The following is a 12543-nucleotide window of genomic DNA, read 5'->3' on the forward strand; positions in this document are numbered from 1 at the left end:
TAGTGGGAGTTCTCTGTGGTTTTTGGATTTTGATGTCTGTTTCCTTCCTCAGATTAGGGAAGTTGGCATAATTTGCTCAAATAAATTTGAGAATTTTTCCCTCTCTTCCACTTCTGGGACTCCTATGATACAAATGTTACTATGCTTTAAAGTGTCACTGAGGGGCACCTGGGTGGCTCAGTCATTAAGCATCTGCCTTTGGCTCAGGTCATGATCCCAGGGTCCTGGGATGGAGCCCTGCATTGGGCTCCCTGTTCAGCAGGAAGCCTGCTTCTCCTCTCCCACTCCCCTTGCTTGTATTCCCTCTCTCACTGTCTCTCTCTCTGTCAAACAAATAAAATCTCTGGGGAAAAAAAAGAGTCATTGATTTCCCTAGATCTATATTCATGATCCAGTACCTTTCTTTCCCTCTTTTTTTCAGCTTCATTATTTTCCATAATTTTATCTTCTGTATCACTGATTTGTTCCTCTACTTCATCCATCCTCATGGCAATGCATGCATTCAGTTTTGCATCTTGGTTATAGAATTTTTAATTTCATCCTGACTAGATTTTAGTTCTCTTATCTCTGCAGTAAGGGATTCTCTAGTGTCCTCTATGCTTTTCTCAAGCCCAGCTAGTATCCTTATGATTATTGTTTTAAATTCTGGTTCAGATATCTTACTGTATCTGTATTAATTAAATCCCTGCCTGTGACTTCTTCCTGTTTTTTCTTTTGCAGTGAATTCCTCCATTTTGTCATTTTGTTTGAGTCACTGTTTTTGTGTGTGTGATTGTTAGGAAGGTCTGTTGTATTCCTGCTCCTGAAAGTAATGTCTATATTACAAAGAAGTTAAAAAAAAAAGAAAGAAAGAAAGAAAGAAAGAAAGAAAGAAAGAAAGAAAGAAAGAAAGAAAGAAAGAAAAAGAAACTAGATCATAGGTGTGTTTTGGTCTGCTTAGTAAAAGAAGCTAGAGCCAAAAAAAAAAAAAAAAAGAAGAAGAAGAAAATGAAGAATAGGAAATTGGATCCTATATCCCCTGGAACTGAAGCTTTGCAGCACTCTATGATCAGTAGATTTGCTGCCTGTGAGTGGTTTGTGCTGGTGTTCTGGGGCTAGGGACTGCTGTGCTGATTCTCAGTTAGACTTGCCCTAGGGGAGGTGCACCTGCAGGGTGCAAGGGGTTGGGGCTTGGTGTAAGCGTCTCTGGCCTCCATGAGTTGGCCCTGTTTTGCTCACTGAAGTTGGTCAGTGCTGATGGGAGCGGGGAAAATTACATCACCTGCTCTCTTGTCCCTGGAGCTGGGAATTTGCTCTTGCCACTCTTTAGGATGCCCTCATAGAATAGCAAACACTCACCTCTCTTGTGTCTCCAGCTTCCACTAGATCCCTGCCTTCACCCCGTCCGAGCTGTCTGCCTGCCAGGCAGCAGAGTAGTCCTGTGTTTTACCTCAGGTAAGTAGCTAGGTTTCAAAACTCCAAATTTTAGAGATCCACGAGGCTGGACCCACACTGATCCTCTTGGAGAGAGTCTCACCATGCTTTTGCCATTTGCCGGTGTGTCTCAGAAATCGACTGGGCAATCAAGCAGTGGTTTGGAGTTTATGGTAAAGGGCAGCAAAAAGCCAGCACCAAGGCTTGATGCCCTCAGTGGGTGTCTTTGTTCCTATGCTAGGGTACAGGGTAGCTCAATGTCTCCTGTGGGGTCTTTGTCCCCAGAGAGGCCACATCGGCATTCCCAAATGCACTCCAAGAAGGGAACTGTTTCTCCCCATGTGACCCAGGGGATCCTCAGACCATGTTGCCCTCTCCTAGGTCTCCACCCTCCTTTCCCACCAGAGCACCACTAAGCCTGCCAGGCACCACCCTGGTGACGGCACAGACCTCCAAACTTCAGACTTTGCACTCCACTGCTTATAAAAAAACTTGCAGTTTAAAAACAAAAACAAAAACTTGCAGTATAGCCTTTCTCCTTTTCCCAGTCAACGGTTTTGGGGAAGGTTTTTCTTGTACAATCCCCTGCACACTGATTCACTCTTTCTCTCTCTCTCTCTCTCTCCTGCTTCCCTCTCTGTAATCATGGCTCCTTCCCCTTTGCAGCACCCACAGTTCTTCTCTCCCCCAAATCAACCCTCTGTAGCTCTTACCTTCCATGATGTGGCTGTTTTTTCAACCTCTAATTGTGGAGTTTTGCTCTCTTAGTCCTCAGATCGATTTCTTGGCTGTTCAAAATGACTTGGTATTTATCTAGCTGTGTTCGAGGGAATGAGGCAAGTTTGGGTCCCCCTACTCCTCTCCCATCTTAACTCCTCCCCTTTCTTTTCTTTTTGTTAATTCCAGCTAGGGGGTTATAAATTTTATTAATTTTTTCAAAGAACCAGCTCCTGGTTTCATTGATCTGTTCTACTGTTTTTGTTTTTGTTGTTGTTGTTGTTTGTTTGTTTCTGTATCATTTATTTCTGCTCTCGTCTTTATTATTCCCTTCCTGCTGCTGGCTTCAGTCTTCATTTTTTGTTCTGTTTTGTGTGTGTGTGTGTGGTTTTTGGTTTTTGTTTTTTGTTCTTCTTCTTTTTTTTTTTTTGGTTCCTTTAGGTGTAAGGTTAGTTTATTTGAGATTTTTCTAGCTTCTTAAGGTAAAAACCTCAGCTCTTTGAAAAATACTGTTAAGAATATGAAAAAAACATAAGCTGAGGGAAAATATCTACAAATCATTTATCTTAGGAAAATTTTTTATAAAATATATATAACTCTTCAAATCAGTAAGAAACAACTTTTTTTTTCCAGGTGAAAAATAACTTTTTAAAGGGGGAAAAAGATCAAACACGTACTTCATCAAAAAGGAACAGATGAAGGGCACCCGGGTCGCTCATTTGGTTAATGGTCTGACTCTTGATTTCAGCTTAGTTCATGATCTTGGGGTCGTGGGATCGAGCCCCATGACAGACTCTGTGCTCACCATAGAGTATGCTTCTTCCTCTCCCTCTTCTCCTCCCCCCACTCTTTCTCTCTCTCTCTCAAATAAAGAAAATCTTAAAAAAAAAAAAGGAATAGATGATATACAAAAACATAATCATTATTAGACATTAGGAAAATCAAATTAAAACTAAAATGAAATACTATTACAAACTAATATAATGGCTCAAATAAAAAACCTGTCATTACTAAATGCTGGTGAAGATGAAGAGCAACTAGAACCCTCACACACTGCTCATAGAAATGAAAACTGGTACAGCCACTTTAAAAAAGTTTAACAGTTTCTTATTATGTTAAACATACACTTATTATGAGACTGAGCAATCCCATTCATTCTTTGGTATTAACCCAAGAGGATGAAGACGTATGTTCACACATAGAAATCTGTATATAAATATTTATGGCTGGAAATAATCCAAATATGTTAACACCTGGTGAACAGATAAATAAACTGTGGAATAGCCATACAAAAGATCACTACTCTTCAATAAAAATAAATGAACTGAAACATGGACCTGAGACCAAATGAATGGCACTGTCTTTGACTTGCAAAATTTGTCGAATAGGTGGCCCTGGACATTTCACTGACAAATTCAAATCCAATTTCTCTAAAGTTTTAAATGAGTCAGAAGTAGATGAGCATGGAAACTCTTCATGAACCATCACTGTGAAATTCCATGAGGTAAGGATAACATCACTAGTGTCACATGGGGTGATGGACATGGTGACAGCAGCATCTGTAATGCATGGGGCCATTTAGGGAAGGTGGATACAGAATTTCTTCCCTCTTCCTGGTTAAGGGTGTCCCCAGACCTCACCCTTATGAGCGGTCCAATGAAGTGGTCTTTCCTGAGCCAACTACCCCCAGGCCATCCCAGCTTACCTTGTTCTTCTCAAGGCTAGCCCAAAGTCCCCACTGTCACACAGTATTGTGGCTTCTGAATGTGGTGGCATCACCGAGTCTGGCTCATTCTTGACAAGAGGATCAAGAACTTCTTCTGGCTGTGCAGACCTTTCTGGGCTCTTCTGTCTCTGCTCTGAAACTCTGGAGAGAGATCTAAGGTAAAGGGGCACTCTCTTCCAGGGAAGATATTCCTATCTAGAGAGTCCCCTTGCTTTCTGCTTCTTAAGAGCTGCTTTGCTCTAAAATGAATTTCCCAGGAACTGGGACCTGGGCCCCAGGGAACTAATTTTAAAGCCACAAAGCTGACCCTCTTGGAGTTCACTATAATCTCAGATTGAAAATATAGCCTGCCAGTGCATCAGGGGGCTAGGAGGCTCTGTTTGACTCAAGGGATCTAAGGAGACCCCAGAAATCCCAGAATACACTTGACACATGGTAGATTTTATCTACATTCACTTCCCATTATATCCTTGGTGATTTGGGGACAGGTCACTCTTTTAAGTGCTCTGAAGGCTGCAGTGCTGGTTTCAAGCAGGTGTGGTATTTATACAAAGCCTGAGGTTGGAAGTAAAGCACACCTGCCCTTGAATCCAAACTCCCTCACTGCTAGCTTGTGACTTGGGCACATCACTCCACCAACCTGAGCTTCAGTTGTTATTTTTAATGAAAATGGTTATTCCAACATCATAGCATGGTTAGAATGGTTGTGAGGTTTACATAAGTCATCCAATAAAAGGAACAAAGTGTCTTCTAAATATTACAACAGTTGTCACTTACTCAGGGCTTAATACCCTGAACTAGTCTATTTGATTTACAACTTAGACTTATCTAACCAGTTTCAAAACAACACCATGAAGCAATCATTATTAATATCCTCATTGTCCATTGAGAAACCTCTTACCCAGGTTCCTTTTCTAGCCCCTGCTTGCAGGTGACGGCTGGAATTTACCAGGGTCTTTCTGGCTCCAGAACTTGGGCTCCACCACAGACCTACCCCTGCTGCTTTCTGGCATGCTCACAGTCTGCAATATAAATAAGTTTTCCCTTCCTGCCACCAGCAGGGGCTTTTCTCCAGTTGTGCTGCAGGTGGGTCCAGGCACAAGGTCCCCACACTTTCTGGCCTGCACTGAGCACCTGCTCCTGACATGGGCTTTGCCCTACCTGAACCTGGGAGCCTGACTCTGGGGGTTGAGCCTGGGAGGTCCCTAAGACTTCCTGCTCCTGCCCTCTGGGTCACAAGCCCACTCCTCTCAGAAGTTCGCAGGCAGCCCCGTCTTGCCGGATGAGCCAGCCAGATTCAAAATTACATTTGCCACAAGCCTCCACACCTTGAAGTTACTTTGCAGTTTCTTCCTTATCAGATGGTTGGAAGATGTCCTCCATAGTCTCTCCTGCCCAGGTTCTCTCAGTCCCCAGGTGTTAGGGGTTAAATTTGAACTTTACAGAGAAATACAAGATGTGGTCCTCCATCAAACCCCAATGGGAAAAGCAACTATTGCCAAGGATGTTGGGAACAATTTGGGAAATTTGAATGTGGACTGACAATTAGGAATATTAATGTACATTACACTTGTTAAGTGGATTATATTGGAAAATGTACTGATTTTATAAAGGTATGCATAGTGTCACATTATCTTTGTTAATTTACTTTAGGAAATTTCAGCAAAAACTAACAAAGCAAATATGACAAAAGGTTAAGGAAGGTTTTTTAAATCAAGGGCATGGGGGCACCTGGGTGGCTCAGTTGGTTAAGCGACTGCCTTCGGCTCAGGTCATGATCCTGGAGTCCCTGGATCGAGTCCCGCATCGGGCTCCCTGCTCGGCAGGGAGCCTGCTTCTCCCTCTGACCCTCCCCCCCTCATGTGCTCTCTCTCTTTCATTCTCTCTGTCTCAAATAAATAAATAAAATCTTTAAAAAAAAAAATAAATAAAAAAAATAAATCAAGGGCATGGCTGGCTATATATGGATGTTCATTTTACCATTTTCTATTTTCTATGTTTTTCAAATTTTTGTAATACAAAAAAAAGGGGGGATTCTCTCTCCATCAATGTGCCTTTTTTTTGAAGTTCTGTTGTTGTTGTTGTTGTTTGTTTGTTTCAAAGCTGTCCAGAGAAGTCAAGATACAAGTATCTCTTGGGAATAAGGTTGTGAAATGTAAATAAGACACTTGAATATGGAGCACAACAGTACTATAAAGTACCTGTGACCGACAGATTTTATCCCAGGAAAGGAAGAAAAAAAAAGTAAATTTCAAAAATACGTAACATACAAAAGTACACACAATGCAAAATAAGAAAATGGTTATCAAGCAAATCACACAACTCCCAGAGATGATCCTGCTCAAACCTTACAGTGAGTATCTTGTTGATTTTTTTTTTAACCAAATTAGGGACATACAAGCATAGTATTACAGGAACATCTTTTTTGCTGAATTTACATATACTGAGCATGCATCTGGTCACCATTATTTCACAATACCAATGATTTCTTCTATGACAGTGATTTTTTAAAATTGGATCCTACTCATAAGGGGAAATAAGGAATAGAGTCTTCAACAAGTTAGTGAAATCTGTATAAACACACGCGTGAAGCTTTACTCTTCCTAGGAAACACTCGTCCCCACCCCACCCAATACCACTTATGACCTGGCCCCTGCCAGCGCCTTTCTCAGCCTCCTCCTAGTCCAGTGAAGCGAGTGTGGACTCGGAGGCCCTGGGCCAGCAGAAGGGGCGGTGGGCGGAGCTCTGCAGGTGGTGACCAGCTCGCTCAGCTCCTCCCCAGCCCCGCCGCAGACGCTCTCTCGGTGCGTCCTGCAGCCTCGCTTCCTGGGCTCCCTGGCGTTTGGGGTGTCCGCCGAAGTTCTGAGTGTTGGCGCATACTACCGCCTTGCTTCCCCGAGTCCAGGGGCGTCCTTCCGCCTAGCTCTTCCCCAACGGCCTTGGCGGCGCGAGTCTGGGCGTGTCCTCCCGCCTCAATAGGTGGGGTCTGGGGACGTTCTCCCTCCGCCAGGTCCCGGGCCAACGGGAATGGAGTCTGGGTTTACTCCAGTTGGGAAAGGAATATTCTATGTTGGATGGTTCCCGAGGGTCATGGATATGTCCCCTTAATCAAACTGAGTTTTTTATCTTTGCGAAAATGGACCCTGATCGGTGTCCTGTGGGCTCTTTTGGGGAAGGTAAAAAAAAAAAATGTTATTTTCCATAAACGATGTAATTGGTTTATTAATAATCAAATACCCCTCTTTTTCATTAAATGCAGCTTTCTGGGGGCTCTTGGCTCAGTTGGTTAAGCCTGTACCTTTGGCTCAAGTCATGATCTCAGGGTTCTGGGATTGGGGGTGGGGGCAGCTCAGCAGGGAGTCTACTTGTCCCTTTCCCTCTGCCCTATCCCCAGCTCTCTCTCTCAAATAAATAAATGAAATCTTTAAAATAAATAAATATTTTTTTCAACTAGCATCTTCTTTCATGAAGACAGAAGCATTTTTTTAAATTTAAATTCAATTAGCCAACATATAGTAAGTAGTACATCATTAGTGTCAGATGTAGTGTTCAATAATTTATCAGTTGCGTATAACAAATAAATAAATGCAGCTTTCTGTATAAAAATCCTTGAACTTGTAAATGCAAAAGCTAAACGTGACAGTATAAGAAATGGTCAACCCAACTACATTTATTTGTTTTGTAGTGTGCTTTGCAACTTGATATTTTATTGCCCTTATGCTCTGCAATGAATAAGATTGTTATTTTTTAAACACTTGAGTTACATCTGTTTACCTTTTGAATGAATGTAAATATATATAAATGTTTCTTTTAAAAATGTAAATACATGCTCAATTTGACCAAAATACAGCAGTGAGGATACTGAAAGCTATCTTCCTCCTCTCTAACTCATCTTCCAAATAAAACTTGATGCTTAACTCTAGACTTTATGCTAAAACTAACAATGCATTTTTCAAAAAATGTGGTTACTGCTTGTTTACAACTTGTTTTTACACTATCTCCTGATCCAGTTATCTGGTCAGGCTTTGTAGAACTAAATCATTCTTTTCTGCATTGTAAGGGGCATATCATGTTTATTTAATCAATCTCTTTGTGACTGATGTTCAGTTTGTCTCCAGTTTTCACTATTATAAATAATACATAGCAAACATCATCGTCCATACATCTTTTGCATATATATGTGATTATTTCTTTGCCACAAATGCCTAAGTGGTAGATTACCCAGTTAAAATGTGTACATGTTAAATATTTGATAAATGCAAATAAGTAGTCTTCAGAAAGTCTATACCAGCTTACACTGTTTTGTCACATCTATTTTAACACCAGATACCATGCATTTTTGAAAACTGATTATTGATGATGCTTAAGAAATTAGAAATGTCTTAAAGGAAGGAAAGTGGGTGAAACACACATTCATTCAACAAACATTTATTGAAAACCTGTGGAGTGACAGACCTCATTCTAGATGCTGGGATAATAAGCAATAAAAATTTCCACTCCTGTGCAGTTTATGATCAGGGTTGCTGTGGTCAATTAAGAAACAATGGAATACTTAAGGAGATCTAATAAAAAAGCCTGGGCAGGGTTGGTGAGTCCAGTCATCTGTGACTAGTGACCGTAGGCAGACATTATCACCACAAGAACTGCCATGGAGGCAGGAAGTATTACTACAACCTGGGAGAAAAGACTACACCAGAGAGAGCTGTGGCCTTACGAAGAGGAACATTATAATGGCCAACTCGTGGCTCAGCATAACAAGTCAAAGGTATAAACCCCCAAACTTCATTTGCTTTCCACCTTCTCATCTCTTATCCCTAATGTGCATTTACATCCCCCTTCTCTGTGTCATTCTTAGAAGTGCATCCACATAGTCTCCTCCAGAACTCCTTGTTAATTTTCCAGTTATTTTTTTTTCCTAGCCCTGGAATACCAGTCAACTCACTGAGCCATTGGTCATGAATCCGTATGACTTTTTTTTTTTAAAGGTTTTACTTAGGGGCGCCTGTGTGGCTCAGTCGGTTGAGCGTCTGCCTTTGGCTCAGATCATGATCCCAGGGTCCTGGGATAGAGCCCCACATCAGGCTCCTTGCTCAGCGGGAAGCCTGCTTCTCCCTCTCCCTCTCTCTCTGCCTGCTGCTACACCTGCTTGTGCGCTCTCTCTGTCTCAAATAAATAAATTTTTTAAAAATCTTAAAAAAAAGATTTATTTATTTGTCAGAGAGAGCACAAGCAGGGGAAGCGGCAGGCAGGGGGAGAAGCAGGCTTCCTGCTGAGCAGGGAGCCCAACGCGGGACTCGATTCCAGGACCCTAGGATCATGACTTGAGCCAAAGGCTGACATCCAAATGACTGAGCCACCCAGGTGTCCCTGAATCAGTATGACTCAACAGGTGTCCTTCTGTGCTTGCTTTGGCAGCACATACACTAAAATTGGAACAATACACAAGAAGATTAGCACTGCCCCTATACAAGCATGACACGAAAATTCATGAAACATTCCATATGTAAAACAAAAACAAAAACAACATGTGTCTCCTTCCATACAAAGTGGACAACCAAATATACCTCTCGAAACTGCCCATAAGGAGAATTTTTCTGTGCCAGTCTTTCAGGGTCACCCATGAATGGGGCTATAATACAGCAGCCATTCACTTCCAGATGATGTTACCACACCTTGCAGACATATTTATAACCCAAGGAGGGTGCTTTTCCCTCCTCTGGAAATGTCGAATGTTCATGGTGGACTTCCCATGGGGCTCTAAGGTGCATGGAGGGTCATGTGTTGAGGCAGTAGGAATATGTATCATGTGAGTGTGAACCACTTGCTTGTACAGTTTGCTTGTACCTCTGGTTTTACATCTACCATTCCATTTAACAAAGGAATATCCTTGCACACATCCAATATTTTGATTCAGTGAAATAAATTATCATGTTCATGATAGATATTTTGGGTCACGTAGTCACTTGCTATCCCATGTTTAAGGAGTTTAGTCTCTATGGGGACCCAGTAGCAAATCAGAAGCTGCTTTTCAAATGGAGGATAGTTATCATGAAGTTAAGGCATACCTTAATCCAAAACCCTGGGAACTTAAGCTATATTGAGTCTTCCAATCTATGAATATGGCACGAATCTCCATTTATTTAGGTCTTTGGTATTTTAATCAGCATTTTGAATTTTTTGTCATACAGATCCTGCATATATTTTGTGAGATTTGTTTTAATTTTTTGGAGCAATTGTAAATAGTACTACATTTAAATTTTTCATTTCCAATTTATTTTGCTAATTTATAGAAGTATGATTGATATTTGTGTGTTGACCTTGTATTCTATGATCCTGCTAAACTCACTTAATAGTTTTAGGAATGTTTGGTAGATTCCTTGGGATTTTCTGTGTAGACAATCATATACTCTGCAAATAAGGATAGATTTGTTTCTTCCTTTCCAATCTATATGCCTTTTGTTTTGTTTTGTTCTCTTGCATTATTTAAATGGCCAGGATCTAGTACCATGTAAATTGTTTTAGGGAGAGTGGACACTCATGCCTGGGTCTTAATTTTAGGGGGAAAAACATTAAGGCTCCAGTTATTAAGTGTGCTGTTAGCTTTAGTAATTTTGTGGTTCTTTATCAGATTGAGGAAGTTTCCTTTTATGTATAGTTTGCTGGGAGTTGTTATTATGAATGGATGTTGGATCTGGTCAAGTGCTTTTTCTGCATCAATTGATCTGCTTTTTCTTCTTTAGCCTGTCAAAATTGTAGATTACACTAATTGATTTTCATATATTGAGCCAGCCTTGTGTTTGTGGTATAAACCATACCTGGTTGTAGTAATCTTTCTACATATTTATGGATATGATTTACTTATATTTTATGAAAACTTGTATGTTTTGTTCATAAGGACAATTGGACTGTAGTTTTTTTTATACTGTCTTTGTTTGACTTTGATATTGGCCTTATAAAATAAGCTGGGGCACCTTGTTGGCTCAACTGGTTGAGTGTTTGCTCTCAGCTCGGGTCATGATCTCATGGGTCCTGGGACTGAGTCCCACGTCAGGCTCCCTGCTCTGTGGGGAGTCTGCTCCTCCCTCTCTCTCTCCCTCTGTGCTCTTTCTCTCTCTCTCAAATACATAAATAAAATCTTAAAAAAAATAAGCTGGGAAGTGTTCCCTCCACTTTTGTTTTCTGGAAGAGTTTGTGTTGAATTGGTGCTATTTCATCTTTTCCCTCCCAGCTCTGAGAATACATACACATTGTAAAATAATCATCACAAATCAAGTTAATTAAGATATCCATCACCTCACATAGTTACCATTTTCCCTTTCTTTCTTCCTTTTCCTTTTCCCTTTCTTTCTTTCTTTTTCTTTCTTTCTTTCTTATTTCTTCTTTTCTTCGTTCTTTCTTCCTTTCTTTCTTCTTTCTTTCTTTCTTTCTTTCTTTCTTTCTTTCTTTCTTCTTTCTTTTTTCTGTGGCAAGAACACTTAAAATTTACTCTCATATCAAATTTTAAGTACACAGTACACTATTGTTAGCTATAGTCACATTGCTGTACATTAGATCTCCACAACTCATTCATCTTGAATAACTGAAACTATGCACCCCTTAATGTCTGCACGTTCTATAGTTAGAATTCCTCTTTTATTCCTGGGCGCCTGGGTGGCTCAGTTGGTTAAGCGACTGCCTTCAGCTCAGGTCATGATCCTGGAGTCCCTGGATCGAGTCCCGCATCGGGCTCCCTGCTCGGCAGGGAGTCTGCTTCTCCCTCTGACCCTCCCCCCTCTCATGTACTCGCTCTCTCTCAAATAAATAAATAAAATCTTTTTAAAAAAAAGAATTCCTCTTTTATTCCTGATGTTGGTAAATTGCATCTTCCCTTTATATTTGTCAATCTTGCTAGAAGTTTATCAATTTTATTTATCTTTTCAAAAAACCAAAACTTTTAGTTTGATTTTCTCTTTTGTTTTTGTGGTTTTAATTTTATTGACTCCTGCTCTTATTGTTATCATTCTCTTTCTTCTTCTGGCTGTTTATTTGCCCTTCTTTTTCTGTTTTCTTGTGGTGGAAGCTTAGATTGTGGATTTGAGATTTTTCTTTTCTAATATAAACTTTTACTTATTCTGACAATATATTATCAGAGATCTAAAAATAATAAGAAAAATCATATCCATATTAAAAGTGTTCAGGATTTCATTAGACAACTATTTGACATTTATGTCAAAGGTGACTGAAAAATAGGTTAAAAAAGGACCTAAATTCATGTGGATAAGTCAATTTGTGTTTTAAGATTCTACATTATTTGTTGAAGAAAGGGATTTTAAAGGTTATGAGAAAGGGGATTAAAATTTTTAAAAATAAAAACTACTTAGGGCAACTGGGTGGCTCATTCAGTTAAGTGTCTGACTCTTGATTTCAGCTCAGGTCATGATCTCAGAGTCATGAGATCGAGCCCTGCATCAGGCTCAGCACTGGGCATGGAGCCTGCTTAAGATTCTCTCTCTCCCCCTCCCTCTGCCTTTCCCCACTCTCTCTCCCTCTCTAAAAAAATAAAATAATAAAATAAATAAAATGAAATATTTTAAAAATAAATAAAAAATAAAAATAAAAACTGCTTTCAGAGTTATTGGTGGTAAGCAGCCTTAGTTACTTGGAATTTTGGCATATTCAAACATTATTATTCATAATAAAGTCATATT

At 40.2% G+C, this 12543-nt stretch overlaps 1 non-coding gene across 1 annotated transcript; it reads left to right on the forward strand.

Annotated features, from left to right (window-relative positions):
• The first annotated feature begins 9255 nt into the window (after nucleotides 1-9255).
• On the forward strand, nucleotides 9256-9363 carry LOC116624800. The gene has a single exon (XR_004297956.1). It is a non-coding gene; the product is annotated as a U6 spliceosomal RNA (small nuclear RNA).
• The last annotated feature ends 3180 nt before the right edge of the window (nucleotides 9364-12543 follow it).

Source organism: Phoca vitulina, unplaced genomic scaffold, assembly GCF_004348235.1.
Source record: "Phoca vitulina isolate PV1807 unplaced genomic scaffold, GSC_HSeal_1.0 scaffold70, whole genome shotgun sequence".
Lineage (NCBI taxonomy): Eukaryota > Metazoa > Chordata > Mammalia > Carnivora > Phocidae > Phoca > Phoca vitulina.